The sequence below is a fragment of the Ursus maritimus genome, unplaced genomic scaffold (genome assembly GCF_017311325.1).
Source record: "Ursus maritimus isolate PB19 unplaced genomic scaffold, ASM1731132v1 scaffold_26, whole genome shotgun sequence".
Taxonomy (NCBI): Eukaryota; Metazoa; Chordata; class Mammalia; order Carnivora; family Ursidae; genus Ursus; species Ursus maritimus.
Genome location: NW_024425119.1, coordinates 43501389 through 43528195, shown reverse-complemented (window position 1 = coordinate 43528195; position 26807 = coordinate 43501389). Strand labels below are relative to the sequence as shown.

Below are 26807 nucleotides of genomic sequence, written 5' to 3'. Positions count from 1 at the left end.
CTGTGTGACTTTACCTTGACCTCAGACTTAGAACTTCCTAGTACACTCAAGAGTCTTTCTTGTATTTCTTTTCCTAAGCCCCTCCTAGTCTTATCAAAGGAATTTCTCCTCTATCCCAACAGCCTCAGGAAATGGCCAGGGGAAGAGCTGAAGCACTGGGGCCCTGACATCTGGGTACCTCGGGCGCCGTCTGGGCGGAGAGGCACTAAGCAAAGCATGCTGGGGCTTCCCAGACTGAGACATCTGTCAGCAAGGCTCAGGAGGCTCCCCTCAGGCAAAGGACAAGACACACTGCAAGTTCTGAGCTCAGTTTCTGAGGACAGGAAGAAAATAAAACTAGGAAAGACTGTGGAGCAGCAGGTGGGTATGGAACAGGAAGGAAGCCTCTCAGGAAGTCATGGGGGTCCTCCTGGAGAAGTTGCTAGGTAAACTGAAGTGATACCATTGGGTTGAATTCCTAGAAACACACACACACACACACACACACACACACACACACACACACCAGCACCTCCTTACATAAATTGCTCAACCCCAGAACAATAAACTTGCTGGCAGCCCACCCACTACTGTGCAACCAAAATCTCTGCCATTTAATATAGGCCTTAGTTTCTCTTCCTCCTTCTCCCACATCTGGCTCCACAGGTGCTTAGAGACCCTCCTGCAGAGGAGCAGGAGAATATGAAGCCGGCACCAACCCCACCTCAGCCCTGCCCTCCCCACGAGCAGCAGCAAGATGGTGATTAGCAGCTCTCCCCAAGGCTCAGAGGTAAGGGATTTTTTTTCTTTCAAACATGTCACATCTGGCACATCTGCTTTCCTAGCAATGATGCATCCCAAGGGGTATAATCAGTAGTTGGGGCGGGGCCGGGATGCAGGTCTGTACTGACAGAAGCCTGAGCCAGAGACGCCAAGAGCAAAACTTAAGAACACCAACCACCCCCACTCCCACTCTACCCCAGGGGCTGAAGATCAGCCCTATCCCTGTGCATCTTTCTGCCTTCAAGCCAGGCACCCTGCTCAAGGCCCGAACCTATTCTAGGGCACAGAAACAATGCAGTGGTACATTTTGCTTTAGGAAATTCTACAGTCCTTTCTCTTGTCCAACTTTAAGCTCTCCCACTGAAATTCGAAGGGAAATGGAAAAGAAGCAGTTACCCTCTCCCCCGTCACAAAGCTCAGAAGCAATATTCAGGAAAGCCCTGGTCTCCAGTCTTGCAGCCCCACTCGTGTTGGCTGCCCTCCCTGGCGGCTGTAACTCCTGCTGTCTTCAAGCCCAGTCCCCCACTGCAGGGAACCCCACCTCAGGACCCCACCTCGGATCTGGGATTTCAAAGGCACTACCCAAATGCCTCCCGACAGTAGTTTGATGCAATATCACCAGTGACTCCCCCCACGCGTACCCCCCTCCTCCCCTTCCCTGCGACTCCCTCATTCAGACATGTCCTTCTAGCTAGGCAAAGCTGCCTCCTTCCCTGCAAAGTTCTCTCCTTCTAACTTAAAGGTATTTTTTTTCCCCTCTCATCAAAGGCACCCCCCTTTCCTTTCCCTTCAGTGCTAATCCACCTCTTCCAAATGCCCCTCCCACAGCTCCTCCAGAAAGAGCTCCTCTGTCAATAAGTCACCCATTTTGCTTCCAGTAGTGTCTCTCCAGCCTCCATCACTGGCCTCACCCCCTACGTCCGTGTGTGTGTTGTCCTGGGTATCACATCAGCCCCATCCCGCCGAGGGTCTCCCAAGAATAGGGACGCTGCCTCTCCCCCCAGTGTCCTATATACTCCAGCCTCTTGACTCCGTAAGGGAAGGTAACTGAGTGGGGGAGAGAGGCAGAGGGTCCAGTACCTACTCTGATCCCACAAAAAGACATAACCAACATATGTACACACACACACACACACACACACACACACACACCAAGTCAACCCAAAGATGACTGAGCTTGTCAGATATAAATCATGTTTGGCTTTCAAATGCAACAGTAATTACACGGTATCCTAACTATCTGTGCAAACTGTCAGAGAAAATATATTGGCGATTGAGAGGAAAGAGAAGGGGGAGGCGGGAGCACCCAGTGAACACCACCCTCACCTTCTCTGAAGTCATCCGGAGATAGGACAGCACACAAGGGCAAAGGCGTGCCAGGGCCAGTCCCGACACTTTCGGAACCTAATGGTTTTTCAGTGAGACGTGCTGTCACAAGCTCCCAGGGAGGACAGGACAGTCAGGATGAACTAACTGTATTCATCACCAGACTTGTGAGGTGTTGCAAGCAGCATCAGGAGGGACTTAGGCTAAAATTTCTGAAGAAAATCCCAACAAGGTAGATTCTGGAAACACAGAGATTTGAGTCTTTCCTTCCTCTGAGAGTTTGGGGATCACCTGGTCTAATCTTTGGCATCTAAGCATAATGGTTTTTCAGTGAGACGTGCTGTCACAAGCTCCCAGGGAGGACAGGACAGTCAGGATGAACTAACTGTATTCATCACCAGACTTGTGAGGTGTTGCAAGCAGCATCAGGAGGGACTTAGGCTAAAATTTCTGAAGAAAATCCCAACAAGGTAGATTCTGGAAACACAGAGATTTGAGTCTTTCCTTCCTCTGAGAGTTTGGGGATCACCTGGTCTAATCTTTGGCATCTAAGCAGAACTAGATCCCGACTATTCCAGAAGAGGAGTGAGGTTTAGAGTATCCAATTTATAACATACTAAGAAATTCAAATAAGCCTCTGTATCTGAGATTAAAGTTCCTTTATTTCTACTTACAGTTACAATTTAGGGTGCTCTTCCCTCAATCGCTACTCTCTGCTAACACCCTTCCCGACCCCAGGCTGACACTTGCTGCAGTTTCCCTTCTGCTTCCTGCACTGCTCACATGTTTCCAGGCTACTTTTCTTATGCATCTTTCTGCCAGTGGTCCTGGAGAAAACAGACTGACGGGTTTCAGAAGGAGGTCCCCAAAAGGATGTCATATGCAGAGACAGGCCAAGGAGGGAGACGTGAAAGATGGGAGCCAGAGTAAGGGGAGGGTGAGGAACGGACAGAGGGCTTGAGGATCTCACCCCCGCAGGGCAGAGCAGTGGAGGAGAGCAGTAGGAGAACGAATGAAGCAGAGGTTACTCACGGGTCCTCCAGCCCATCTCTTGCCCTCATGCAGATTTCACATACACATACTTAGTTACTCACCAACACTAAGCCAGAGATATGTTCTGTCTAATGCTGAGAAAAAAAGAGCATATTGACCAAGAAATTGCTCATGGATGTTTCTAAGGGTGTGAGTATAGGTACTTTGGTGAGGTGGGCAAGAGGAGAAGGAAAGCTGCTTCCACAAAAGTTGTCACACATGGCAACAGAGGGCAGGGTCTTCTTCACTGGAGATATAGGAAAATCAGATGAAACTCCTCTTTCTAGAATGGTTCCGAATAGCTCATTCTTATATTTTCCCAGGTCTTCCTGACCGAACCGGCTAACAAAACAACCACCATAGGGGCATGTTGGCGGCTCCGTCGATTAGGTGCCCCAACACTTGATTTCAGCTCGGGTCATGATCTCAGGGTTGGAGGACTGAGCCCCATGTCTGGTTCCATGCTCCCCTCACCCTCTCTCAAATAAATAAATAAAATCTTAAAAAAAAAAAAAAAGGCAACCACAAACGAAACACCCATTGCTTTCCCAATATAAACCTGTATAAACAGTAGTCCCAATTCCCTAATTAGCATCTGGATGAACCCTGCTTGATCAACACCCTAATTGTCCCACTAGACCCACAAGTCTCTGTTAAAGGAATAAGATTCTCTCCGTATTTCTCATTTGGGGACCTGAGCTCTCAGGCCCTATTTTAGCATATGCCCTACAATATCTGCATCTCCTCCCGAGACTCAATGTTCAGGAGGCTTATAACTAACTACCCTATGAGTGGCCACTCTATCTATGGGCCAAAAGTAGTGTAACAGTCACATGAGCAACAGAGATTCAGGACAGCAAGAGAATTGGTATCCCCTCACTCCTAATGGTTGGCACGGCCTTCCCACTTCCCCCAGCAAGGTGATTCACATGCTATAGGATGGGAAACTAGAGAAGTAAGAGGTGAGTGTTTTCTGGTTTTTGGAAGATAGAGGTCCAAGTCAGACCATTCCCCAAATTCCTAGGTTCCTAAAGATCCAGTATTCCTAAACACATACCATGGGCATGAAATTTCCTGACCTGTCCCCACAGAGCTGTGAAATCCAGTTATAAGGCAAACAAGGCCGTGTTTGTCCCATAAAACCACCATGTGCGAGCTAATTAAATGACATCATAAAACAGGGAGATAAATGCAGGCAGCGGGGAGCCCTTCTAGGGACGGGGATGGGATCAGATGGGCGGCTGAAATACAGACACATCAGGAGAAGAATTGGGAGCAAATATCCTCAACTCCAGCCTCAAGATTCCTCAGGAGCTGCCAACTAGCACTTGTGGGGGGTGAGGGAAAGGAGGGTCCACAGACGGAGAAGAGCTATATTTGGCTCTTGCAAAGGGAGCAAAGCAGCCTACACAAATATGGACTTCCTCCCTCCTGACACATTCACTCATAGAGATTCCTACAAATAACAGGTAAACCGATTTGCATATACACACGTAGTCATGTGTAGAGATACACAGAAGGAGTCTTACATACGCGAACATTCTAAACAAAGTAACTCTCCTCCAGTCCACCCCATAACCGAGTTAGGCATCTTCTACTAAAACACAGGGATGCATAAGCCATGACCTCAGGGATATCCTCTAGTCCTAAAAGAGTCTATGATTTTGTGATCTCTGAGCACACTGAGAGCAACATACTTTGATATATGTTCACTGCTTCCCCTAAACAGGAATCCATTGAGAGTATCACCAAATGATGAGGACCTGTAGAAAACAAAATTCATATTTTTATCTGGTCATGAGGTCCAGGGCTCTACTATTTCCTATGAAATGGACAAAGGCTATAATTGGCAAAGGTGTCTGTCCTAGATGACTATGCTGGCAGGTGAGGGACAGGAACTCACAGAATTTTTGAAATAAGTTTAAAATTGAGTTTCATTTGTAGATCTTCTTAGGCAAAGTGTGAGTGAATCTCAGGAACTCCTGCCCCCCCTTCTCTCTTCCATTCCCAGCCTGTGGACCTAAGGCTTCTTTCCCCACTGTTCTACCTAGGCTCACATGTCACTCAGAGACATTGGGCTGAAGGTTCCATTCCTCATGCCCCTACCCCTTCCCAAAGATGTTCTTGTTAGAAGGAAAAATCAGGAGCGGGGAGGAGGCCCAGATGAGACAAATTCAGGCATCCTGCCACTTGCTCATTCAAACGCTCATTCAGCAAATAGTTACTAAGGGCCTCCTATGTTCTGGGCACAGTCCACCAGGTACAACGATACAAAAGTAAACGACCCTGGACCTGGTCTTAAGGAACGCACGTCTGAGGGCAAGGCTGTCTTCTTCAGTGAGCCCAGGATTCTGATGGCCTGTAACACCGGCCTCAACTTTCACCATTCACTAGTGAGTCCTTTTTTCTGCTGAATGTGCAGAAAACCGGAGCCCTGATTCACTGACGATAGAGGAGATGGTCTCCCTGGACACCTAGGTTCCTTTCCTGGCTCCACCCTGACTCCCTGGGCAGTTCTGGACAAGTCATGGACTCAGTTTCTCTACCTGGGAAGCGGGGGAGGCTGCCACTGACTAGTTCTCAACTTCACAGAGCAGTTTGGTGATTAATGGGTTAATGTCCGTGGGAGGCTTTGAGCTCTTGGGATGAAAGACACCCTAAAGCCCTGACTCTATTGGAAACTCTGCCCAGCCAACATGATACCCTGAAACCAGAAAGGGGGCCTTTGATCATATATTAAGGGTTCTCTTTGGAAGAATGAACTAGAGGGAATGAGTTGAAACAGCAGTAGGAGTTGAAGTAGCATGAAAATAGGACTTTCTGGCTCCTGGGTGGAGTCCCTCGCCCAAGAGTTGTTTACAGATAGTTCACCCGCCTATAGAAAGGAATGGTCCGGGTCATCTCTAGAAGCTTCATCTAGACGTCCTACAGCCAACTCCATGTCAGATACTCTCTGACAAATATTAAAGATTAAATATTTAACCTTAATTCTTCCCCCACCCCAAGTATGAAACATGCCACCTGTCCCACTGCGCAAATTGGTAATAAGCATAGAGATGGACAGTCCATTCAATACATAACAAAAGAATTTCAATTGTTTAACAAAGTTAAGTGTGCAGAAAATTTTTGCTACGTAATTTATCCAAAGTCTATCAAGTTTTCATTATCAAGACAAACTGTAAATATAGAGATTAAAAGCTGGGTTATGGAGTCAAGTTCGAATTCAAATACCGGTTACACATCTGCCATTTACCGGTTACACATCTTTGAGCAAGTTGCTTAAACGCCCTGATACTCGGTTTAATCATCTATATAATGGGAATCATAATAATTCCAATCTGATATGATATTGTAAAGATTAAATTAGAAATTTTTTTTTTTTAAAGATTTTATTTATGTGACAGAGAGACAGCCAGCGAGAGAGGGAACACAGCAGGGGAGTGGGAGAGGAAGAAGCAGGCTCCCAGCGGAGGAGCCTGATGTGGGGCTTGATCCCAGAACGCCAGGATCACGTCCTGAGCCGAAGGCAGACGCTTAACGACTGCGCTACCCAGGCGCCCCTAAATTGGAAAATTCTAAGGCTACTAAGAGTTTGGCAAGAATGCTAGAACAACGGGAACTCTCAGATACTCTGGTTAGAGTGAAAACTGATACAACTACTTTGGAAAACAATTTGGTTTTCCAAGTAAAGTTGAAGGTTCCCATACCCTATAACCCAGAAATTCCACTACGAGGTATAGACCCTAAAAAACGTGGGTACCTGTTTAAGAATGTTCGGAGTAACATTGTTTTCAACTGATACAAACTGGAAAGGTTGCAGATGTCCATCAACAGTACAAGGGATAAGTGAGGGTATATTCATACTATAAGACAGGCAGAGCAGCGAAAATGAGCAAACTGCAGTGACAAGCAACACAGATGATTCCTACAAATAACACGCTGAGTAAAAATGTAAGACACAAAAGAATACACACAGTTGGAGGATATTTATATAAGATTCAAAACAAAGCAAAGTGATATCAAGGATGCATACACTGGTACTAAAACCATAATGAAAAATCAGAAAATTAATATTACAATTAATTAGTTAATTACAAAATACAGGATACTTTGGGGAAGGGACAGGATTGTGATCAAAAAGGGACACCAAGGGGGCTTCTGGAGTGCTGGCAAAGTTCTTTTTTAAATAAATGGTGGTTACACGGGCATTTCTATATGCCACATTATTCATTAAAATGCATATACATTCTTTATACAGTCTTATGAATATGTGTCATTTCACAGTTTTAACACTAAGAAGATTTAATTACGTTACGTATGTGAAGTAATGAACAAAATGCCTAGTGCATACCACGCTCTCAATAAATGCTACCTATTGTACCCATTATTTCCCACCTCTAGTTTAGAAATTATCTGTGCTGTTCTTTCCCTGCAGCAATCACTGGAGATTTGTGGATATGTGTTTAATAAACATTTACTGACTACCTACTATGTGCTGCACATTGTACTAGGGAGAGATGAACGACACAGAACCCCATCAAATGTGCTTGCTACAGTGACCCAGATGCACCGAGACAGCTCCTGTATTTCAAACCATCAACTTCTCTTTCCACATCCCTGGGTTAAATGTTAATTAACTTCTGAAAGTACAATGAAAGTACGAACAGGGATTTTTGTCCAGAAGCAAACCCCCACCTCACACCACACCCCCCATCCCTACCAACCGCGTTGCTGCCCCAGACGGTAGGTCTCTCTGCACTTGGCTACAGATGCACCAGACACAGCCCATATCACATCCGCCACACCCTCAACATGGCAGAGAAAAAAGAGCTGTGCCAAAACAATCTCCCCAGTGTGTGCCCTAGCCCCCTATTCATCCCTTCCCACCCAAAGCCCACCAACCCAGCTTAAGGGCACGAAATACATTATGACCCTGGCCCTTCGTTTACACGTAACAAACAGAGGTCAATTTATTTCTAAATCACTTTTTTTACGGCTCTATTGAACTATTTGCCACATTATTTATACGTTAATGGGCCAGGCCCCTCTGGGAAGCTCCCCATCTAATAAATAATGTGCCAAATCATTAAGCAAGGTGATAAAATCAAAGCCATTTAAAAATACATCAACCTGCGTTCCCTTCGAGTGAAATAAGCTCCAGGGAACCAGAAAAGGGAAGGGGGAGAAAACACCTTCCATTACTGAGTTTTGTCAGGTGTAGGGTTTTTTGTGGGGGGTTTTTTTGGAGGGGAGGGGGTGTTTCTGAGGGAGGTTCCAGGCTTGAGATAAAAATCAGAGCTGGGAGGGGAGGGGTGTTTCTGAGGGAGGTTTCAGGCTTGAGATAAAAATCAGAGCTGGCTTCGGTAGTGAAGCCAACCAGGCCTTTCACCCATTCTCCCAGAAGCTGGGGTGAGGGAGTGGGTAGGCATTACAATAGGGATGGTTGTGGGTGAGCTTCAGGCAAGAGGAAGCAGGGTCACCAGACTGTACCTCCCACCTGCCACTTGGGTGTATTGCGTGTAGGCAGGGAAGGCCAACTGGGCAAAAGAAGTTTTGTCCTCTGGGTGAGAGTTTGGGAGTTAAAGAGAAAATCCATAGAAGGCCTTCACCTTTCTACCTGTATCCCATCACTAGGATTCTTATGAATCTCAGTATTTATAATTGATCTGAGTCACAGAGAAGAAATTAATAATAACAATTACTCTGGCTCCCCCCATTCCCCACCCCTAACCCTAACCCCAAAGAACTCGCCACGCCCTTCTTTACCAGCAACCCCTCAGGAAACCTGCGCAGAACTAGCATGGCAGTAGCAAGAGAATGTGGGCTGGAAAACGCACCCTTGAGCTCCCTGAGCACTTGATCCTGAGCTCCTCCCAAGGAATCCAGAGAAAAAACACACGTGGGAGCCCAGCAGTCCGTCCCTATCCTGAGGCTCCCTGTGGGTAGATCCCTACCATAGGTGGTATAAGGAATAATCCAGGTCATCCCCTGGTTGATGAGAAAAACAAGACTCTGACCCAGGCTGAAAACCCAAGCAGCAGTAGAAGTGAAGGAGGTGCAAGTGGAGTTCTAAGCAGAGAGGGCGCGCGGAGCACAGAAATCACCTGTGGGACGGGGAGGTTTAAATACCCACGTAAGTCCCAAGCAAACAAACAAAACATTGTTTACTGTACTCCTTACAAATGCTTTGCAAGATAATTTACAGATTCAGAGAAATGAAGAGATTTAATCAAGTTCACATGACATGTGAGTAGAGGGATAGGGTTTGAATCCAAATCTGTTTGTCTACAAAAGTCTATATTCTTTGGATTAAATTATCATGCCAATCATCATGAGCCTTGAGGTGAGTTCTAAAGAAAAAGACACATATGGATAAACTAAGAGAGTAGAAGAAACAGCGCTGCCAAATAAAACACGGGAGGCCCGTGCTCAGATAACGCATGAGACATGGACTAACAATTATCTGTTGTTTCTTTCTCTCCCTCCCCCTCTGTCTCTGTCTCTCTCTCTCTCTCTCTCAAATAAATAAATAAATAAATAACCATTATTTGTTTATCTGGAATTCAAATCTAATTAGCATCCCACATTTTTATTTGCTAAATCTGTCAACCCCTTAAAGCAAGCAATTCTTAAACCTTAAAGCAAGGCAGATGGCCTAGGCGAAGGCTCGGTAGTGAAGGAAAATAAGGTTTTCGGGAAGATGAGCAATAGATTTGCTGGTTGGGACGGATAATTCCATACTGGGAAGTCAAACACTAGGGAGACAATGATCAGAGTTGGCTGCTAGCAGGGTCTTGAAGAATGGAAGGTTTAGACTTGATAACAGTGAATAGAAAGTCTTTGGCTCTAACCTATAAACTTTGAGAAATCGTTTCATAGAATTTAGAACTGGAAGGTACTTCAGTTTATAATGACACAATGTCTTTTATTTTTCCATGCATTATTTAATTTGATCCTCACACACCTCTGCGTGGTGCACAAAATGACTGTTCCCTGCTTCTGCTGCTGCTTCTCCTCCTCCTGCCAGCTGACCTCCATTCTTCCCTCCACCACCAACATCCTGAGAGACACTACCCACCCCCAACTCTACTTCTCTCCTGAAACTGTCTTCACAGGGTCGCCAGTGACCTATGCAATGGCTTCTTCCCATTCTTCGCTCCCCTTTACCTCCCTTGGCATTCCACACTGTTGACAACCCACTCTGTCTACCATACTCTTCATCTCTTGTTCTCCTCCTACAGCTTGGATCACTTTCTCAGGCTCCTTCACTCCGCTCTCATTCTCCATCCCCCCCCCCCAAGTAGGCACTCCCAAGTTTCCATCCTGGGTCTTCTGCTCAGGTGATTTCATCCACTCAATTTTCGATCACTGGGTGTGTGCTGATGACTCCCAAATCTGCATTCCCCCACTGGGTTCTAGAGGGTAGATTGGGATTTTATTTTAAGATTTTTATTTTTTAGGGGCGCCTGGGTGGCTCAGTCATTGGGCGTCTGCCTTTGGCTCAGGGCGTGATCCCAGAGTCCTGGGATGGAGCCCCACATCAGGCTCCTCGGCTGGGAGCCTGCTTCTCCCTCTCCCACTCCCCCTGCTTGTGTTCCCTCTCTCGCTGGCTGTCTCTCTCTCTCTCTGTCAAATAAATAAATAAATAAAATCTTTAAAAAAAAAGATTTTTATTTTTTAAGTAATCTCTACACACAACGTGGGGCTTGAACTCACAACCCCAACATCAAAAGTCACATCCTCCACCGACTGAGCCAGCCAGGCGCCCCTAGATTGGGATTTTAAATGCTTTCCTATTCCATTTCACCCTCCTACTGCCACCAAATCCAGCCACCTTTTTCACTTAATGAATAGTTCCCCTGTTACTTACATGAGGAACTCCAACTCCTTGGCAGGTTTGTGCATAGTTCATACAGTAAGGGTAAAATTTGGTCTAGTTGAAGGGGGTTGGCAAGCTTTTTCTGTAAAGGACCAAACTGTAAATATTTGAGGTTTTGCAAGCTGCCCGTGGTCTCTATTGCACGTTCTTCTTTGGTGTGGCTTTTTTTTTTTTTTAACATAACCCTTTAAAAATGTAAAAAACAGATAAAAAACCATTCTGATCTTGATGGTTATCCAAAAACAGGCCTTGAGTCATAGTTTGCCAACCTCTGGTCTGGGGCCAGGCCTCCTGATTCCTAATCTTGTTCTGTTTCCTTGCTTTAGGAAATTAAAAACATACATGTATGGAGAACTCACAGTTTAAAAAATGCCTTTCACACACATTATTTTATTTGCTGTCTCTTTTTCAGACCCCACGGGATTTTGTCTGTGCCTCTCTCATGGTACACACTCCAGCTCACAATTATTATTCCATTAGGCTATTTTTGAAGACAACGATTATCTGTCATTCATTCTTTTTTTTATATTCCATTGGGCAGCTAGCCCAATGTGTTATTCATAACAGGCACTTTCAAGTGTTTGTTGAATGAATTAATAACCTAGGTTGAAATTTTTATTTAAACAGGAAAAGTGAAGAAGCCTGGTGTTGTTCTAGACTGTAAGGACAGCCATGGGGATAGGAAGAAATGGAAAGCTTGAGAGAAATCCCACAACATTCAAGTCTCTGCTTCCCCCACTAGGAGTTCCATCTCTCCAAGAGTTGAACTGCCTAAGCTTTTCTAAGAGTAAACCCAAGCTGTCTGGGAGCTATAATTGCCCGTGAAGGTCTCAACCGCTTCACTTGAGTACCAGAGGTCTCCAGGCCTGACTGAATGAAATCAGAGAATCAGAAGGGACCATAGAGGTTCAGCTTCCCGCTTCTGGCTATAGTCAACTCCCAGGTACCTGGCTAAGGCAGCAGAGCTGTGACTCATCCCTCACCAAGTCAGTAGAAAAAGTAAATAATTTCTTTGGACTTCTTAATGCAACATTTTTTTTTTTAATCTTCCACAAATGTATCTCTGCTTTCAAATTGTCTTGGGGATTACGTCTGGTTCGGAAACAGAGAAGGCAGCCTTGATTAGGAAAAGATATTAGATGGGAGTTGACAACACTATTTTAGGCCTGGGGGTTAGGATAAAATCATTGCATTTTTAATATCAGGGCTTCAATAAATCCTTGTTAATAAATGTATTGATCTACTCTTTTCACGAAGCTTTGCTCCTGCCTTCCTGCCTTCTCCTGTTAACTTGTGCCTTTGGAAGGAGCTGATAAAGAATTCCAGACATCTGAGCTTGGGGACTTCCAGAGGCACATTTGACAGACGACAGCAGAAGCCCCTAGGCTAGGACACTTTCACCCAGAATACCTAGGTCTAATTCAATTAGTGACCTCAGTGGAATGGGAGCAGAGTTGCCTCCACTGGTGGCCATCAACCAGGGCACGCTCAGAGCCTGCAGTAGGCAGGGCCCACAACACAGGAAGTCTAGAGCTGCCCGCCCCTCGCTCATACTCAGCTCTTCGCACGAGGAGCACAACCATGTGTCAATACAATATCCAACTGCCAGCTCCCCTCTCTTCTCCCAGAAGGAAGGTAACTCCCGTGGTTCATAGAATTGTTTTCCGCAGATGTCTGTCTGTCCAAGAAATAACTCTGACAATTCGTGACAACATGAGTCAGAGAATGGTTGATCTGGAGAGGTAATAAACAAGGTGTAGAGCCTTATTACTTACCATGTGGCACATGGGCCAGCAGCATGAGCACCAGCTGGGAGCTTATTCAAAGTGCAGAATTTGGGGGCCCTGGCTGGTGCAGTTGGTTAAGCGTCCAACTCTTGGTTTCAGCTCAGGTCATCATCTCAGGGTCATGAGATCCAGCCCCACATTGGGCTCTGTGCACGGCAGGGAGTCTGCTTGAGATTCTCTCTCTCCATCTCCCTCTGCTCCTTCCCACACTCTCTCTCTAAAATAAATAGATATTTAAAAAAATAATAAAAGTCAGAATTTTAGGGGTGCCTGGGTGGCTCAGTGGGTTGAGTGTGTGACTCTTGATTTTGGCTCAGGTCATGACCTCAGAGTTATGGGATCAAGCCCCATGTTGTGCTCTGAGTTTAGCAGGGAGTCTGCTTGAGATTCTCTCTCTCCCCCTCCCTCTGCTCTTACCCCACTTGCCTTCTCTCACTCCCTCAATAAATAAATCATTTTTAAAAAGGGGGGCAAAAGCGGACGCCTGGGTGGCTCAGTCAGTTAAGCGTCTGCCTTCGGCTCAGGTGGTGATCCCAGGGTCCTGGGATTGAGTCCTGCATTGGACTCCCTGCTCAGCGGGGAGCCTGCTTCTCCCTCTGCCTGCTGCTCCCCCTGCTTGCACTCTCTCTCTGACAAATAAATAAATAAAATCTTAAAGAAAAAAAAAAGGCAGAATTTTGGACCCCACCACAGCTTTACCGAATCAGAATGTACATGTTAACAAAACCCTCTTGTTAAAGTTTAAGAGCACTGGTGTATTGGAGTGGCTCTGCTACTTAAAAGACACGTGACCTTGGACAAGTTATTTGACTTCTTCATAGCTCAGTTTCCTTATCTGTAAAGTTGGGACCGTGGTAGTATCTCCTCATACAGGTATCGTGAGACCTTAGTTAACACACGTCAAGTGCACAGGACTGTACCTGGCATCTGGCAAGCATGCATAAATGTTAACTGTTATCACTAGTCCCTTTTTGTTTCTTTTTTTCTTTTTAATTTTTTAAAAAGGTTTTATTTAGGGGCACCTGGGTGGCTCAGTCATTAAGCGTCTGCCTTCGGCCCAGGGCATGACCCCAGGATCCTGAGATCAAGCCCCGCATCAGGCTCCCTGTTTCACTGGGAGCCCGCTTCTTCCTCTCCCACTCCCCCTGCTTGTGTTCCCTCTCTCACTGGCTGTGTCTCTGTCAAATAAATAAATAAAATCTTAGAAAAAAAAAAGATTTTATTTATTTATTTTGAGAGAGAGTACAAGCTGGGAAGAGAGGCAGAAGGAGAAAGAGAAGCAGACTCCCCACCGAGCAGGGAGCCTGATATGGGACTCAGTCCCAGAACCCCAGGATCATGACCTGAGCTGAAGGCAGACACTTAACCGACTGAGCCACCAGGCACCCCTTAATTTTTTATTTACTTATTTTCTTTTTAGAGAGAGAGAGAGAGAGCACACAGACACACATGCATGGGCATGCACAGTGCAGGGGAGGGGCAGAGGGAGAGAGGGAAACTTAAGCAGGTTCCTATGCAGGGCTCGATCACATGACTCTGAGAACATGACCTGAGTTGAAATCAAGAGTCAGTTGCTTAACTGACTGAGCCACCCAGGTGCCCCACTACTATTCCCTTGTATGCACTCCTCAAATCCTGCTAAGGGGAACTGGCTGCACTTAAGTTAGTAGGTGGGGACAGAAAAGAAGATTATAAGTCTGTGTGTGTGGTGGGATATAGAGAAGGGCCCTGATAACAAGAGGGACAACCTCTTTGATTGCTAATGAAAAATGTCAATTGTGGGAGCATTAGGGCAAGCTTGGGGTACCTAGAGCCCCAGGAAGAGTGAATGGTCACTCATATGATGGCTTTATTAACATATCCCACTGGCAGGCCCTCTGCTGAGTACTAGAGACAGAGTGGTAAACAAGACAGACAAGGCCTCAGCCCAAAAATAGAGAAGGCCTGAAATACCTACTAACATCGACAGAAGTGAAGGCCTATGACATTACATTACTATGGCCCATTTAAACAATCCCTTTATGGGGCCTTTGAAACTTGGTTTGGCCCTCTCCCTAGATCTTGTTAACCTGGTAGCCTTCCCCAACCCATCTTCCTTCCATGTCTCACAGATAGTCAGCTAAGGCACTCATGCAGCTCCCCTTGGCCGTACCAGCTGCTGAGCTGAACACGTCAAGAGTGAGCACTAGCCGTCTTAGATGCCACCTGTCCACAGAGTCCCAGTTTCTGGAATGATCTTTCTAAAACACAGACCTGATCTCTGTTCAGGAACCTCTAATGGTACACAAGGCCATTCACACTTTAGCCCCAAATTATTTGGCAGTCTCATTACAAATTATTACTTGTCCCTAGTAAGCACCCTACACCTTAATTACAAGAGTGGATAAAAAACTGGGGCTCTGTTCAGAACCAGGCTTCAAATCCAAGCCTTCTTGCTCACTGTACATGTGAAATGGGACAAGTTACTCAACCTCAGGTTTTGCATTTGTTAATGAAATAATTAAAAAAAGAATTAATATGACTCCATATCGAGTACTGTTCTGAGTGCTTTTCATCTACTAATTCAGTTTATTTTTTTAAAGATTTTATTTATTTATTTGAGAAAGAGAGAGCACGAGCAGGGGGAAGGGGGTAGAGAGAGAGAGAGAAGCAGACTCCCTGCCGAGCAGGGAGCTCAACTCGGGACTCAGTCCCAGGACCCTGGGATCATGACCTGAGCCAAAGGCAGATGCTTGACTGACTGAGCCGCCAGGTGCCCCTGCCCCTACTAATTCAGTGCAATCTTATGACAGTACTACATCATAGTGTTGTGAAGAGTAAGGGGATCAACATGTCCAAGTGCCTAAAACAATGCATGATAGGACGTGATATTAGCTATTACTGCGATTGGTATTAACATCACAAAACAAACAGGCCTTATCATGCCTTCACGCCGTTAATAGTTCCCTCTCTATGGCACGACCAGCTCCCCTTCTCTGTGCTGCAAATTTCTAGTATTTCTCCAAAAAAGCCAGCTTTTCAGGCTGCCGTATGTAGAATAAAGCATAACTTCCATGCACCTTCTCATAGCACTTTAAATAGACCTCCCTGTGTCTCACCTATCCTGGTGCATTCAAAATAATGTTTGTATATCGGTCTCCACCACTAGACTGTGTGCTTCTCAGCAGTAAAGATCCTATCTTATTTACTTCACATCACTACAGCTGACTCTAACGTAGGGAACATAGCAGGTACTAAGTAAATGTTTGTTGAATGAATAAATGAAGGTCTGCCTGAATGATTAAATACTTACAGGAAAGGGCCTAAAAGGAGAAGTTCCAGAGAGAAGCAAGGTTGGGGAGTAAAACAATCTGCCTCCCTTCTGCCTTGCATCCCCCACCCCCAAAGCAGCAAAGCCATTCAGCAGCACAAGCTCCCTCCACCGGATGGACTGCACCTCCCCACCAAAAACACTCCCCAGTACCCTCTTGCTAGACACACACCACTCGCCTCTGGCAGCGACAGAAATAAAGAGGATTACATCATTTGTTACAACAAAATGGTTATTATAGTAATAAGTATAATTAGTATTAGACAATTACAATAATAACACATTTCCTTGCTGCAGAGGTACTTTTTTAAAAAACAGGTTTATTTAATGCCCCCCTCACACACACCCCCCAAGAGAAAACAACTCTTTTCATGAAGGGCAGAGGCCTCTTTCATTCTGCTGAGATGCTATCTTAATGAAGGAACATTATTGACAAATCCCATAAAATGGGAGCAGATTCCCTTGGAGCAAAATCTCTTTTGCTCGCTCTCTCTCTGGTTGCTCTGGGGAAAAGAAAACCCTGTGCCTGTCTTTCGAGGGATTAGAACAGGTTGAGGGATAGAAAAGATGAAGCCAGGAAGAGGCAAAAGAAAAGAAAAATCGTCTCGAACAGCTAGGGCTTGAGACCCGTTGTTGGCTATCTCCCAGCCCTTCTTCCTGGTTGGACAGCCCAGGAAGGGAGACAGGCTAACATGGAGGGTGTTTCAGGTCCTTTTCCAAGTTCCACAGGCACAAAGGGGTGTCTAGGGTGAGATGCCACAAAGGAGGAGATCGCGGATGGATAAAGAGCAGGGCATGATTTTACTCCACTTGTACACACCCACATTAGATGCTTCTGCTAAATCTAGTTAGTTAACTCCTGTTTTTTCCAAAAAGACTTGGGCAGGCTTCCGATAAAATGCCAAGCAAGATAAAATTACACAGATGAGAAAATCAAGATACATACAGACGTTTCATAAACGTGTTGACATGTTCGTAAGCGCATGCGTACTTTCCATACGTGTATACAAATGTAGACGCCCCCATACGCATACACAGAGCTGTACCCCACACGCAGTGGGCTCTCCATAAGTATTTAGTGAATTAATGAAACGAAGAAATATAAAAGGCAAAGAAATATGAAAGTAAGTAACTCAAATAGATACAGCCCAACATACAGACCTGCTAATACATATAAACACCGATACACACAATAGACAGGTGACCACAATCCTCTTGTAGATAGAACAGACGACCATCCGTATGCACGTGTAGTGTACACACCATTTTACACACACACACACACACACACACAATTAAGCCTCACCCTTTTACAACAAAGTCCTAGACATATAAGCGCTTTGCAAACCCATATACACATATGAAACACGGTCACATTTCCACATACGTGTGGAAGTATACACTCACATAAACACACATTCATACACACACAGGTGTGTACAGACGCAATGCACGCACAGACACACGCAAACAAACAGAATATAAATCAAACAAGAACAGCTATAAAGATAAGCGTCTCTGCTCCTCGCTCTTATCTTCTCTAAATGACAGTGCCCGGAGGTATGAACTTAATCTAGGGCTCTAGCCCATCATACCCAATGCAAGAGAAGGCGAAAGGTTTGGGCCACCCACTAGAGAATCTGTCTGTCTCCAGAGCCAACCACGGATGTGTGTGTCTTGTTCAAACATCCGGGGATTTCGACTTCACCACAGATCACTGGGAGTAAAATATGTTGACCTACTTTCCCAGGTGCTACAGAAAAAGCTCCTATTTCCCCTCCTTGACATCTAGTATCTGGTCTGGTCTGCTGCATCATACTTCCTCCATTCTCTGAATTTTCAGCCAAGGAGGGTGCGCCATAGACCGGGGATACTCCCCCTCTCCTCACCGACCCCACCAGCAAAGAACATCCTCTCTTTCCTCTCCGGAACATCACCGCTTCTTTCTTCCAAGGAGCTTCTCAGATCTTTCCCTTAAGACATTCAGCAGCACATGGAACAACATGTTTTCTTTCCACGAAGAGCTTTCCTTTCCTGTAATGCCTAAAATGCATTTATTCCAGCAGTCTCCAGTTACTTATTGGTTTTATTCTATTTTTATTCTATGTTTTATTCTATTTTTTGTATGTCCTTTATGAGTACATCAAGATATCTATCTTAGATTTTAAGTTTCTGATTCTTAGAATACTGAGCCTACCTGTGGCTGCCTTTGCACAGTGCTGACACTGTTGGGTATTTTCATTCTATCTCTACTCTATATTTAGATGGGCCCTGTCTTGGGTGTTTCAGTAAGATATACAGAGAAAAAGAGATATTACATCCACCTAGGGATTCTCAGACTGACAGTAGGAACAAACATTAAGAAAGAAACGGGGGGCACCTGGGTGCCTCAGTCAGTCAAGGAACTGACTCTTGATTTTGGCTCAGGACATGATCTCAGGGTCATGGGATGGAGCCCATGTCTGACTCTGTGCTCAGCGGGGAGTCTGTTGAGATTCTCCCCCTCTCCCTCTGCCCCTCCCCAAGTCGCACACTCTCATGCTCTCTCTCTCTCTCTAATAAATAAATAAGCCTTATTGGGAAAAAAAAGAAAGAAAGGGATAAAAAAAGAGAAAAATTCTATAATGTCAGAGCTAGAAGATTGGGGGAGAATTTAATTTAGGCCCCTCGTTTTCCAGGTAAAAGAATGGAGGTCCAGAGAAGTGAAGTGACTTGCCCGGAGTCACCTAGAAAAGTGAGTGGCAGAGAAGGAAGTAATTCCAGGTTCTTGTCTCGTAGTCCAATATTCCTTCCACAACTTAAGCATTTCCCAAACTTAATTTCAGGAAATGCTAATGTCCCCAAAACTGTTAAGAGGTTTTTCTTTAAAAGGGGTTCTGTGATCTAATGATATCACATATCATGTCCCCTCTTGGAGATTCAAAATGAATATTAATATGTTAAAGTTTCTGAGAAGTTCTGCAGTTTAAGATTTCAGCTTGTCTAGTCCCATGTCTCCCAAACTGAGCTGATCATGTGGTCATTTTTAAGAAACACCTATTAACATCATGTGGGACATGTACATTCTGAGAATTACATGGGGAGGGTCTGAGTCGGGTGTCTTCTAAAAAAGAGAGGTGATGAGCTGAGCAGAGTTGTGAGCATAAAATGGTCTCCTTTTCTGTGGAGGAAAATGTGAAGTAGGTTTCAATGAAAGGCAAGAGGGAATATCACAAGAGGTAGAAACGACTCCACCAAGGCTTAATGGAAGGAGATGGTTAGGGTTCAGAAACCAAGTTCTTCCAATGGTGGAAAAGAAGAGAAAAGGTGTCACTACGATTATCTACCACTGCTATTACAACAAAATGCTAGGAAAGGGGACTTTGGAATAATTTAGTCAGAGGGAAAAAACCACCAGCACTCTCCACAGCAAGAGCTAGCAAGCCCCCATCATGAGAAGACAGAGCCTCATACATAGTAGGCATTCAACAAATATTTGTTGAATGAATGAATCCATGAAGCAAGCCCATTTGCCTCAAGCCATGGAGAGAGCCCAAGCCAAGCGAATCTGAAGTCACTGATAGCCTTCTGTACGTCTAGGGAGGATTAATTTTCTATGGGAAAGAAAAGTAGGAATATATGACCAGAGACCCATAAGCACCGGCTCTCTTATTTCCATAGGGTCTGAGGGATCTTTCCTGGCAGAGCCCAGCAACAGAACTGGGTACAGTGGTGGAGGGAATGAGTCAGGTTGAGCTGTTTGTTTGTTCTCCAGGGCAGGGCATCGCAAGAGTCAATAAACACACTGGAGCCTCTTTGACTGGGCCTTGGAGCAAGAGATCAGCTTGTTTGTTCTAGAGAATTTGAACTTGGGTCAAAATGGCTCTCAGGGCCTCCCTTCCCTGAGGTAGAGACCTCCAGGCGGCAACTGAGGTCATCCGCTGGGCAGCCAGGTGCGCCAGCTGACAATGTGTTCCACATGGCACGTTCCTTTCACCGAGCTTTTTTTTCTTCTTCATAAATGCAGTGGACACACCAATTTGCCACCTACTAGTTGTGTAGGATGTCTTGTTATTTAACACAGGCCACAGAACTGGTAACAGCATCAGGCGAGGGCTCTGGCATATCCAACTTGGTACGCAAGGCTACAGAATCCCAGGACTGGAAACAACCTTAAGACATCATTCCAACCACCTTCCCGTCTCTAGCATACCCACCGACCTGGAAGTCAGTCTCATCTCCTTCCCTCTTCCCAAATACAGAAGTGATTTCACTTTCTCAGACTGCCAATCCCAGCTGTCATCAGGCAACAATAGAAGGTCCCCCCCCTACGCGTTCTAGACCTTGCCATTAGGGAGCTCCTAATCTGAGTTTGTTGACAGAACATGAGTATCTATAAACTTCCTCCAAAATGCTTACGAAACAACAAAGCAGCAAGTACAAACCAACAAGTGGGCTGAAAAGAGGAAGAGCCAAGAAGCACTGAACGACAGAAAAGGTTGGTTCGGGAAGGCTTCCTGGAGGAGGGAGTATGCAGCTGGGCTGGAGAAGAAAGGGGTGGAAGGGAGAGAAAAGTGAAGGCATCCCAGCCTGAGGAGGGGATGCACGTGAGGGACATTGCGGAGGACAGAAAAGGTGTAGCATGGATAAGAGGTCTAGAATAGAGGGGAACAGAAGAGAACCCAGTGGAAATAGGCCAACAGGGGAGTCTTGCAAATAAAGCAGAGTCTGACTGTGACAGGTAGTAGCATGGTGCAATATGGGAAATCTTGAGGTGTGAGTCAAAAGACGTGCATTCCAGTCCTGGATCTGCTGCCGTCTCAGGTACCCCAGGCCTTAGTCTTCCCATCTGTAAAATAAGGCCATTGGATTAGAGGACCTCAAGGGCAGGCCCCTGGCAGTTGAAAAACTCTCCATGCTAAGGTACAAGAGGCAGTAAGGACTGCCGTGGCAGTTTCTCCACAAACCCATTTAATATTTTTCCCTTATACAAGACAAGTCTAAGTTCCCTTTATCCCTGCGACTGAGTTACAACTTCAGCATATTTACTACGTCAAAGATTAATCCTCTAAACCCGGCAAGCTCTCTGGTTGAGCAGCAAGGAAATATCTCTATAAAAAGAATAGACTCTATAAATTATTGGTCACTTACCTAGGGTTGTTACTAAATTATTTTAAAAGGATATATATTCTGCTCCTACACTCTCACTTCTGTCTCTCTCAGACTAATTGCTTCCTGAACTAGAAAGGGTGTCCAGACAGAGACCTAGGAAATTTGATATATTCCGGATCCTTCGGCTGCTGGGATTCCAGATGATAAATAAACTGCACAGTGGAATCTGAATCAACCTATTCACAGACTAGAAGGGAGCAAGAGGGTAAGTCATTGAAATTGCCCTCTTTTTCCCCTTCTAAGCATTCTATGCAGTGTAACATTTCCATTGGCTTTAATTGAGAAAGTGTCGGCTTCTACCTCAGGCCTTATAATACTGGATTTGAAATGTCTATTTTTCTGTCCACCACCCTGGACTCCAAGCTCCCTGGTGGCTTGTTCATCTTCAAATATGACCTAGCACGTGACTAGCACCTAGTTAGTACTTGTGTATACAACCGTTCAGTGCGTGAATGCATAGATTAAGATTGGTAATCTAATCCAGAAAGACTCTCTAGTGTCTAGCCTTAGTCTTATGCTAGCACAACCACTCACCCCCTTCTGCTTCCTGGGCCAGTAAATGACACCCCTTGCATCTGAGTTAGATATCTACCTTTCACCTCCATACGCTATGTGCACCTCCATCACAGCTCTGATCATGCTGTATTATGAGCGCTGGTTTACTTGTCTATCTTCCCACCAACCTCAAAGTACCTAGAAGGTAGAGACTTTGTCTTACTCATTTTTGCCTCCCTTGTCCGGAGTAGTAGTGACCACAAATAAGGCTATTTGTTAACTGAATCCAGGAAACATACTAGCTTATCTTTCCAGCGTTATGACCATCCTTTAGGACGACACAAAGGTCAAACCCTATGCTAAAAGATACACCTATAACATTATGTCTACTTGACCAAAGGAGAGGCTTGCGGAAGCAATCACATGGGTATTCTAATTCTCCAAACATGTTTCAGAAAAACAAGCATAGTCTACACAGGACAAATTATCTAGGTAACTATTCATCTCTGGCACCTTGGATTATTATGAATGCAGGGTCTCAGTTGCACTCTCTGGGGTGTGGAATGGAGCAAAAAGTGCAAACACAGGCTCTGTGTTCAGGGACACCCAGACTGAAACACATCAGTGAGGATGACCAGAAGGAAGCTGAAAGCCATTAATGCTGTACAATGAGCCAAAGAAAGGCATTAGACTAGGTAAAGCTCTGGGGTACGTGGCTTGGGAAATGAGCAGGGATGGCCGGTCATTCACATTTTGACAAGCTGACCTCCCATTGGCCCAGAAGAGCTTCTGAGGTGTAGTGAAGAAAGCACGGGCTGTTAGAAGAACGAGGAAAAGACTGCCTATAGTTTGGGGGAAATCAAACTTTTAAAGTGCAACATGAAAGAAGGTTCATATTCTCACATATGTCTTGCAGGGGAAGAGAAAATAGACCAAAAAGTCATTAGACATGGTGGGCCAAGGAGAGGGGTGGTGAGACAGGATGATCTCGGGCCTGATGCGTGGGGTGTCATGAAATTCTTATGAAAGTATAGGGGATCACTGGGAGACATTGAACATGACCTAATTAATGGACTGGAAGACTAAGATGACAAGACTCTTGATGATCCGTAATGGGATCTATGCTCCCAAAGTTGCTCTGCCCCTCCATCTTACCCACCTCTACACAAGGGCCATTTCCTCTAAGAATGACCTCCTCCTCTGCATGTTTGTCTCCTCCAGAAAGCCTTCCAGAACTAATGACCAACCCCCCCCATGCCCTTCCCCACACACAGCTATCTGGACCTTGGCCAAGCTATGTAGTACTCATTCATATCCTGACCTTCTGTCACTAACCGTTTACCTCTGGAGCCTCTAGAGACTATAGTCTGTCTGCTCTCAGTAGACAGGCACTCGGAATAGAAATCACCTTATCCTCCTCGGTGAATTTTGCTCCCAGAAGTTGTTCATGGTAGGAAAGCACAGACTGCCTGAAGAAGACAGCCATCAGATGGCTCCATTCCCCGCATCAGAGAGTCTGCAATGGGCTCCTCTCCACACTAAAGTTATGGAGCAGGAGTTATGGCTTTCCCTGTAAAAAGTCATTATAATTATGAAAAATGTCTATGGCTCTTTCCACCGTTTAGGCAAAGCCTCTGGCTGTCCCGATGAGCAGAGATTTAAGATCCTGTTCTCCATAAAGATGGCTAGATAGCCCCAGAGATAGATGTGTTAACGCCTAATTGGTCATTGTTGAGTCATCAAATCTGTTTCAGACAGCGGGACTGGACAGTCCTGACTGATAAGGGAGGGCAGCAAACAGCTCAGGAGGAGGGTGGGGAGGGATCACTGTAGTGAGCTCTCTTTCTGCACCGCCCACCCCCCACTGCTCCTTTGCACAGGGCTGCTAACAGCAGTAGATTCCACCATCTCTCAGAGGGAGCCCCATCAACTTCCCAGCAAGGCAGTGCTTCCTCTAATCTACACCCAAGCTCTCGGGCTGAAAGTCCAGTTGCTTCTGCTCTGGCCTCAGGAAAGGCTAGTGTTCTCCTTTGCTTGAGCCTCAACACTTCAAATCCCCCAGTCAGCATTCTCTCTCCTCCCTGCTTCCTCTATCTTCCCCCTCTGTTCCTGACCTTTCTCTTCTCTATATTAATCACAACTTTCTTACTTACATCCTTTTTTCAAAGCCATGTGACTTTTTACAAAAGACTTTTCTAGAATCCTTAATCATTGCAATGAATATCACTTAATTCAGAGTGGGTGAAACATATTATTCGAACAATTGTCATTTTTGGCAGCAAACAATGCAGAGATGTAAGCCAAACCCCAAGCACCTGTGACTGGGAGGGATGTGAGTGAAGAAAATGGCACTATTCGTAATTTGTGGCCTTAAAAGCAAGGTAGAAGAGGACAATCTGTGGTTAAGCGAGATTTTCAAAATGCTGGAGTGTGTAACATCTTCATTTCAGGCTTTTTTTTTTTTTTAAAGATTTTATTCATTTATTTGACAGAGAAACAGACAGCCAGATAGGGAACACAAGCAGGGGGAGTGGGAGAGGAAGAAGCAGGCTTCCAGCGGAGGAGCCTGATGTGGGGCTCGATCCCAGAACGCTGGGATCAGGCCCTGAGCCGAAGGCAGACGCTTAACGACTGCGCCACCCAGGCGCCCCCAGGCTTTTTTTTTTTTTTTTAAAGATTTTATCTATTTATTTGAGAGAGAGGGAGCCAGAGCACAAGCAGGGGAAGCTGCAGGCAGAGGGAGAAGCAGGCTCCCCGCTGACCAGGGAGTCTGATGTGGGGCCGGATCCCAGGACCCTGGGATCATGACCTGAGCTGAAGGCAGACACTTAACTGACTGAGCCACCCAAGCGCCCCTCATCTCAGGCTTTTAAACAGGAAAGGGCACCACTCATGTCTGAGAAGATTTTCTAGGAGGTAAAACTACCTTCCTGGGAAGATGGGACAAACTAACTTCTCAAGGAAAATCTGTGCCTCTTTCTTCCTTTCCAAGGAAAATAATTGGCTTTGTGGAAATGGTAAAGGAGGTGTTCCTTCCCAGAGTAAAGATGAAGAGGGTGCGGGTAAGATGGGAAGCAGTGAAGGCCCTGGTTCCCTGTGCCAGTGACATTCCCATCTGCCCGCCCCATCCAGGAGGCTGCAGGAGCAATGGAGCAGCACCTCCATTTGAGTGACCCCCTAAAAATACTCTGCCATCTTTCACTATTATGAGGGACTACACCCTACTCCTCTCAGGCAGAAAAGTGGGGCATGGCTGTGGCCCATGGATATATTCACTTAGGAGGACATACTCCTTCGGGTGATCCCCAGTATCCTTCTGTCTCTGGAATGTTCCTCCTCTTCAACCCTCCAACTCAGCGATCAAAATTCTCTTCATTTAAAACCCTTCAGAGAAGGTGGAAGGCCTCCACCACTTCTCCAGTTTGTCATGTTTCCTCTCTTTTCTATAAATTTGACATAACCCCTGAGCAGCTTTAGTCAGAACCCACGTTTTTTTCTTCTCATGCCTACCCATAGAATTGTCTTTCTCAGGCTCCCTTGCACCAACCACTCCCCTCCCCCTTCAGTCCTGGAGACAGAAAGTCACATGAAATGGGCATCCTCCATCCCCAAGTCCTGAATGCTCCTCCGGTCCCTCTTGAGATGCAGAAGCTGGAAAGAAGGAGTCTGGTTTCTGTTGCTCTACACAACTCAGAACCACTTCACCTCCGAGGGAATAAGCATTTTAGAGTTTCCTGCCCTTTCTCGGGGCTACCTGTCCAGCCACAGAGGGAAGATGGCAGATCGTTAAAGGAACTTTGCTCATAGCCCACCAGAATCCAAGGCAGATAAAGCAAGGCAATTTGCCATTCCTCAGCGAGACGGGTGCTCCCATGAGGGGCAAAGGAAGCTGGATGCCCCGATCATCGAGAGTAATTGCCACCGCCACCACCCTGACAATAATAACCCCCGAACCACAGACAGCCCTTTTCATCTGAACCATCTCAAAGCACTTAGCCGCCAGGTGCTCATTAAGCTCTCTTGGAGGAGGTTGGCTCGATGGGTCTGAGCCCTTGCTACAGACGGTCAGGGTCAGGGGGTGACTCAGAGAACCTAGGGAGCCAAATGTTGCAGAGGAGGGGGGCCCATCAGCTTCCTACACGTGGGAAAATGAGCCTCCTTGGCCCAGGTCTGGGTGCCGACTCCAGGGGAATGAAAAGGAGGCTAGCTCCTCCCCCAGCAGTCTACAAGCAGGGTCATGTAGAATTAATCCAACACAGAGCTTGTCTACCCCAATACCAGACAGGACTGTTTACTCCCCCAAGAACTGGTGGGAGGCACGGGGGAGTAAGCACGGGCAAGGGCAATTTTGGAAGAGAGAAGCAGCAGTGAGGGAAACATCTCTTAAAGGAGATGGGAAATTGCTGAAGAAACACTGCCCGAATCAACAGAGAGCTGAGGAGGATGGTTCTGGGAAACTCAAGTCGTAGGAGTGGCCCTGGATGGCCAAGCAGGGAAGGGCTGCTCTTCATTTTCCTGGGTGTCAAAAGAGGCAACATCGGTTTTTCTACAGAAGTGGCCTACATACAAAGTCTAAATGCAAACCCATAGTGTGTACATCGGAATGTGATTTCTATTAACCAGCGATCCTGTTCTCCTGCCCCACTTCACAGCCTCCGTTACACCACGCCAAGAGCTGCATTGATCAAGTAAATAAAAACATCCCAACCTACCTGCCCAGTTCCACAGAGATCACTACACCGGAGTGAAGCCAAAATTATTTTGAATGGCTCTTTCTGATACAGACCACAAAGCCTGCATTTAGAAAAATGGACCACAAACTAATTCCGCGGACCGTCTGGCCGGGTCATTAGACAATCTCAGAAAATCATGCACTCTATTCGCTTCCTTTTGCTACGGCAACTGCCACAACAAAGATTGGAAGGGCTTTTGCCTGGTGGCATATGTGGCTTGTACAAAGCCAAACTTATGTCCAAAAATATACTTAAAAATAATGGCATTTTTGGTGACAATATGGAAATGCATAAATGGATAAGACTGCATACCTGTCTCAGTCTCTTTAGAT

The 26807-nt window shown here is 45.7% G+C and overlaps 1 long non-coding RNA gene across 3 annotated transcripts; it reads left to right on the top strand.

Annotated features, from left to right (window-relative positions):
* The first annotated feature begins 511 nt into the window (after positions 1-511).
* LOC103675542 lies at positions 512-26756 on the top strand. 3 transcript variants are annotated; one of them, XR_571874.2, is made up of 3 exons: positions 512-769; positions 20160-21452; positions 26395-26756. It is a non-coding gene; the product is annotated as an uncharacterized LOC103675542 (long non-coding RNA). The 3 variants fall into 3 exon arrangements; XR_005837964.1 differs by lacking the exon at positions 512-769 and having other exon boundaries at positions 19645-20573; positions 21299-21452; XR_005837963.1 differs by lacking the exon at positions 512-769 and having other exon boundaries at positions 19645-21452.
* The last annotated feature ends 51 nt before the right edge of the window (positions 26757-26807 follow it).